The sequence below is a fragment of the Coccinella septempunctata genome, chromosome 4 (genome assembly GCF_907165205.1).
Source record: "Coccinella septempunctata chromosome 4, icCocSept1.1, whole genome shotgun sequence".
In the NCBI taxonomy this organism is placed as follows: domain Eukaryota; kingdom Metazoa; phylum Arthropoda; class Insecta; order Coleoptera; family Coccinellidae; genus Coccinella; species Coccinella septempunctata.
This window is the reverse complement of record NC_058192.1, coordinates 39,566,830-39,573,943: the sequence shown is the minus strand read 5'-3', so window position 1 is coordinate 39,573,943 and position 7,114 is coordinate 39,566,830.

Genomic DNA, 7,114 nt, shown 5'->3' with positions numbered 1-7,114 from the left:
TGCTAATAAATAAATAAATAAATAAATAAATCTCTTTATTCCAGAATAATTTACAAATTATAAAGCAATGGCGTCATAAAAACAATACTTTCTTAACCTAGGGTACCCCCCTTGAAGCCAAGAAATCATTTAGACAATAAGGTTCCAAATTTATCAGATATTCCTTAACTTTTTTCTTGAAAACACTATCAAATCGTAATGACTTTATTTGATTTGGAAGACAGTTATAAAATTTGATGCATCTATAATACGTACTCCTTTCTGTTATTGACAAAGAATGAGGAGGATAATTTATATTTAGTCCTCTTGTGGCATAATTGTGACTGGCCTGAGATGAAAAAGTTTCATTGTATTTGAATAGATATAGGAGGCATTCATATATATACAATGCATGGATGGTAAATATTTTATTCTGTCTGAACACTCCCCTACAACTATCTCTGAACTTCATCTTATTTATATAGCGTAAGACTCTTTTTTGAATAATGAAAATTTTTTGAACCTTTGCATTTGTCCCCCAAAATACAATGCCGTATCTAACAACAGATTCCAAACATGCATGGTAGAGAACAATAGATTGCTTGATGTCTATAACTTTTGAAACATTTTTGATTGCGAAAGATGTGGTGCTCAGTTTATGGCATAAATAGTCAATATGAGTTCCCCAATCAAGAAATTCATCTATGTAGATACCTAAAAATTTATGGTTCTTTTCTAATTTGATTTGCATGCCATCTATAGTCAGGTTTTCAGGTAAATCTACCCTTGACCTCTTTGTCCGAAATAAAATAGAGGTTGTCTTATCAGTGTTTAGAACCAATCGGTTATTTGAAAACCATTTTGTCACTGAATTTAGTTGTTCGGATGCTATTTCCTCAATATTGCTAAGACTATCACTCCACACTAGGATATCTGTATCATCAACATATTTCAACAGCTGGTACAAAACAAGGCTTAGATCGTTTATGTAGATCAAAAAGAGCAAGGGGCCCAGAATACTGCCCTGTGGAATGCCCACCATCAATTGAACAACACGAGAACTGAAATTTCTGCCTGATCTGTTTATTGAAACATATTGTTTCCTTCCATTTAAATAAGTGGACAACCAAGAGTATGCCGGACCTCTCACTCCATAAGCATACAGTTTCCTCAGAAGTATTTCTATATTGATGCAGTCAAATGCCTTGGAAAGGTCCAAAAACATCCCCAAAGTCAAATTTCCCCTCTCGAGCTGCTCGACAATTTTTTGAGTGAAATCAAAGATGGCTGTGGTTGTAGATTTATTTTTTATTGAGCCATGTTGATTCGTATTTATGATGTTGCAGCTATTAAAAAACGCTAGTAATTTAGAAAGGACAATAATTTCGAATAATTTTGAAAAACTCTGCAATAAACTAATAGGACGATAATTTTCAAGTTTATGAGGATCGCCTTTTTTGAAAAGGGGTATAATCTTTGCCAATTTCAGCTGCTCGGGAAAAACACCGTATTTTAAGGAGTTATTTATAATGTGACATAAGATATCCTGAATATCTTCCAAGCATGCTTTTATTAACGATGTGGGGATGCCGTCTTGACCACTAGTTTTTTTATTCTTAAGTTTCGATCCGTAATTTATGAGCTCAGTAGATGTAAGTGGTGTAAAGTGAATAGACTGATTGTTCTCCTCAAGGGAGCATTGAAACTGAGAAAGCGGAAGCTTTTCTAATAGTTTAGGAATTGTGTATGCTAAATGATCGTTATATGAGTCGGCTATCTCAGAATCAACACCCTCGATTTGACAATCACCACCAGATATCTCATTACAAATCCAGATATCTCATTACAAATGGACCACAAACACCTGGACTTATTGTCAGATTTTTCAATGCGTTCGGCATAGCACCTTTTCCGATCTGAAAGTAATGATTTATCATACTTTGATTTGGTTTGCTTATAAAGAGATCTATAATAATCATTTGACTGTGACAGAGGTAGCAACACATCTAATTTCCGCTTCAGACGCCAAGTCTCATCAGAACATGAAACAGCTCTTCTCGGTTTCTTATGAACTCTTTTGAGAGGAAAACTTTGATTGAAAAATCTAAGGAAATCACCGATGAAGCTGTCCCACTGAGAATTCACATCCGGTAGCGATATGTCGAGAATATTCTTCCAATCTTGCTGTCGGAGATTGAACTTAAAATTTAAAATGTCCTCGTTTTTGAAAAAACGCTGGTATCTGGTGGGTGATTCTATTCTCTCAACCTCAAAACTTGCCTTTTGTCCCGCATGATCGGAAATATGATCATCAAACACTTCTGTACTTAATATTTCATGGTTCGTTAAAATGTTGTCAATACAACTTTTTATGCGTGTACACTCAAAAATAGTTTGTTTGAGCCCATAGGTATTCATAAGGACAATTAAGTCAACACTATCATTAGACTTAAGGTCAACATTGAAATCACCCGAAATGAAAACTGTTTTTTCACAGTCAAAAATGTTCTCACACATTCTCTCTAGCCTCTCGAAGAAAACATCTAGAGGTTTACCTGATGGTCGGTATACCGAAACGACAACGAAATTCTTGTTCCCTATTTTAGTAGTTATTGCAGCACATTCAAAAACACCCTTCACTGAGAGATTGTTCACACTACGAAGTACGTTGAATTGAATGTCGCGTCTCACATATATCGCGGCACCTCCATGTTCTTTTTCGTTCCTGCAGAAACTAGAAGCCAGCTTGAAATTCGGGATCACCATTACTTCCAATTGTTGGGCACTTAACCAGTGTTCAGTTAGGCACAGGAACATGCACTCTGGACTCCTACTCAGTAAGTTATCAACTTTCTCGATACAATTTCCTAGGGATCGAAGGTTTTGCTGGATTAAGCTACCCAGGTAACTATTCTTGGTATTGATTATGTTTCTGTTTGTTGTTTCTTGTTGTCTTCTAAAAAATGCTGCCCCCTTCTAAAGTCGAATCTTGAGAACCTTATGCCAACTGGCCAGAAGTCAGTTCCATATACAGACTCTTTAGAATTCAGGGGTACTCCGATGAGGAAACTTTTGTAACCAGAAATAGCGGATTTGGTTACCAGTTCTTTAACTTGTACATCTTCTTTCTCCATGGTGCCCCTTTCGGAGATATATTCAGCAACGTCTTTTTCTATTACCGAATTTCGAACTCTAGAAATAAATAACCACAGCTTCTTTTCGCTTGCTAGTTTACTTGGCTGAAAATTATCCGTGGTTACATTCCCAGTACCAACATTCACGAAATTGCGACCTCTTCTTGGTTTGGACATTTCGTTTCTTTTTCTATGAGACACTACCTTCCACTCTGAATCCGGACGATTGTTCTGCACCAGACTATCAGAATCATTTAATCCAGAAAAAGTCTCGGACGTGTTTGTGTTTACTTGTTGGCTTTCAGAAGTTTGACGTTCGACATCTTTAACATGCGTCTTTTGATGAGAAATATCGGTACGAACCCGGTTTGAGTTGGCCGCGAGCGATTGATTGTCAGGCGCAGCGGCTGAAACCGACTTAGCGACGTTGGCGGCAACGGCCGGTATCTGTGAACGCGGTTGGCTTTGGGAATTCCGTTTGTTTACTTTCGAATTCGCGTTTTTTCTTTCATTTTCCAGCTGCGTAATTTTTTCTTTGAGTAATGCATTGTTTTCTAGCAGGAGCCTGTTGTTTTCCATTAATATGCTATTCATTGATCTTATTTCTTTGATAAGATCTTGGTGGATATCAAATTGAATTTTCAACAGTTCAAATTCAGATTTATAATCAATAGGTTTCACTTCCATATTAGGGTTGTTTATTTCTTCATTATGTTTGGTCTCGATTTCGGAGTTCCTCACCGCCGTGCAGCACTCAATGATCATTTCACCGACACTTTTGATGTTTTTATTTCGTTTCACGCAACTATCGTGAAAAATGGACAGGCAGTTTTTGCAAACACACGTTTTTGTTGTTTTTGAGCAACACTTGAAAATTCTAGAACTATTATTTTCTAATTTATTTGCGAAATCTCCGTTATCGCGGTCTGACACATCCGTATCAGTCGCCGGCATGTTTACTATTTCGAAAGATTCCCCCTCTGGGTGGCGCTGGGAAATAACTTATAACTTTCGCTACAACTTTTGCAGAGTCACACACAATCGAATCTGATGGACCTCTTCCTCGTGTCCCCTCTCCACGTTGCCCCGCGTCTTTGGAAGAACTGCAATTCGACTCAGAGGATGTCGGGAGGATTTTGCTCTCGCTGGACCCATCTTCGGCTTCTGGTCCCGACGGCATCACGGCGAAGCTCCTGAAGACCACTGCGAGCGAAATATGTCAACCGCTAACAACATTATTCAAGCTATCGTTCAACTCAGCTAGGCTACCGTCATCATGGCTGACAGCAAAGGTTACACCTGTGTTCAAAAAGGGGGACAAGTTATCTTCATCTAACTACAGACCGATAAGCTTGCTTTCCATAATATCTAAGGTGGCGGAGAAACTCGTGGCGAAGCGGGTGCTTGACTTTATGATCGCTAATGGTGTGATTCCGGATGGTCAACACGGTTTTGTGCCTGGTCGGTCCGTTATTACATGCCTTCTCGAGTGCGTGGATACATGGACACGGTTCGTGGACACTGGTGATGCTATTGATGTTCTCTATTTAGACTTCGCACGCGCGTTCGATAGGGTGCCATTCAGGAAACTACTCCACAAGCTGGAACACTTCGGGATCCGCGGTCGGGTTCTTGAGTGGATCCGAAGTTTTCTGCATGGTCGATCTTTTTCTGTCAGAGTTGGTGAGTCGCTCTCGTCGGAGGTGCCTGTTTCTAGTGGAGTTCCTCAGGGGTCAGTGCTTGGGCCCATACTCTTCATTCTGTATGTTGCCGATATTCCTAGTACCATTAGATCCAATTATGGTGCATATGCTGACGATATAAAATTATATGGAAGTGCATTCACTCAGTCGAGGCAGCTGCAGCAGGATCTCGACAATATCGTCGCCTGGTCGGAGACCTGGCAGCTACCATTGAACGTTGACAAGTGTAAGGTGTTACACATCGGGAGGAATAACCCCATGGTTGCCTATTTTATTCGTGGTCAAGCGCTGGCTCCCACTGATTGTCACAATGACCTTGGAGTATTAGTTACGAGTGATTTATCATGGTCTCGTCACGTGGATGCCGTTGTGGCCAAGGCTAGTCGCATGAACTTCATAGTGCGGAAGGCTTTTCCCAAGTGTTCGCCTGAAACATGCAAATTGTTGTTCACCACGTATGTCCGTCCAATGTTGGAATTCGCCGGTCCTGTATGGTGCCCGGTCCTGGTGAGGGATAGAGAGCGCCTGGAGTCCGTCCAGCGCAATTTCACAAGGATACCTTATGGTCTTTCTCCATTGCGTCCCTCTTACGGAGAGAGGATGCAGATGTCTGGTTTGACATCTTTTTCACATCGTCGCACCAGGGGAGACTTGATTTTCGTTTACCGAATTCTGCATGGCTTACTGGGCTGCGACCTGAGTAGTTTATTTCAACTCTCTTGCTCCAATCTACGCGGTCATGCCTTCAAGCTTTACCGCGAGAACTTCCGCTCGACCCCTAGGGAGCACTTCCTGAGCAATAGAGTTTTTCATCTATGGAATTCACTGCCCAATGACATCGTGTGTGCTACGTCAGTGAACTCTTTCAAGAACCTGCTGGATGTGTTTTTCGCTTCTAGTTGATTTTCATTTGGACTTTTTCTTATTTTGTTCAGTTTTTTTCGGGACTTTACTTGGTTTCCATTTTATTCAATACATTTTGTTACATACTTTCTAATTTGTAAATGAGGGTCATAGGTGTTTACCCTCCCCTCTTCTCTTTTGTATAATAATAATAATAACTATAGGAAAAGGCTCCATGAGGAATTCTGCAACGCCTACCCAAATCTCAATGTCACTGAACAACGAGTGGCAGACCAGTACCGCGTAATTCTGAGAAATGAACTAATACCAACGGCCCGAATCGACGCAATTAAACGAGAACTTCAGCGTCCGCCTGCAATAGAGAATAACACCTACACCTCTGATGAAATTCACATGCTTGGGCAACAACAGGCAGAAGAAACTGATACTGCAAGCCCATCTTGCAACGCTAGTGAGCCTGAACACCAGGACGATAGGGAGGAGCTCCACCGACAAGTTGACTCTGACATGAGGAGATACTTTGCCGAACTGGAAGGAACAGATCCTCTTCATCGAGTAGCACCTCCACGGCTCAATACATCCAAGAAACTGTCACTTATAATCGACATCTTGAATAAGGACGTTTTACCTGAATACGTACAGAACGGAAGTTCATTGGAATATCTGCATCTAGTTTCTCACTGTGCAGCGCTAACGACAGCGAAAACCATGGGGGCAAAAATTCGCCAAACGAACAATGATGGTCCAAAATTACACAAATTACACGCGCCAGCATGGCAGAAACGTCTTCAACACAAAACAGAAAAGCTAAGAAGAGACATTGGACGACTGATGGAGTACTTGAATGGGAATCGAGGAAGAAAGGTTGTGAAAGCTGCCAAAGAGATCATGGATAGAAACAGGACACACACAGAACGAGAGACGGAGAATGCTACAGCTCACCATTGCCTCGACACTCTGAAGCAAAAATTAAGTCTGTATGCAGAACGCCTGAGGAGATATAAAAGCAATTATAGCCGGAAAAGAGACAATAATTCATTCGAAAAGTCGGAAGAATCTTTCTACCGGTAACTCACATCGTCGGATGGAGAAAATGGAAAGTTACCACCAAAGGAAGCCATTGAACAATTCTGGACCGAAAAATTATCAACGAAACCTCACTTCAATGGAGATACCGGATGGATTGAAGATGAAAAATCTGAAGCTAGTATATGTTTGGGAAACTAACGTTAATTTTCAAAATAAAAGTTTTTCGCGCCACATGGTATCAGGGGTCTCCCTTCCTCGACCCAAGATGGGTAACACATGCAAGAGATGAACAGAAGACGCAACAGTGAAAACATCGCTCGCTAAAAAACCTGCCAAGAATCGCTCTATTTTTCGCTTGAATCACTCTATTTTTCGCTTCTAACACGCTAGTGAAGATAAATATTC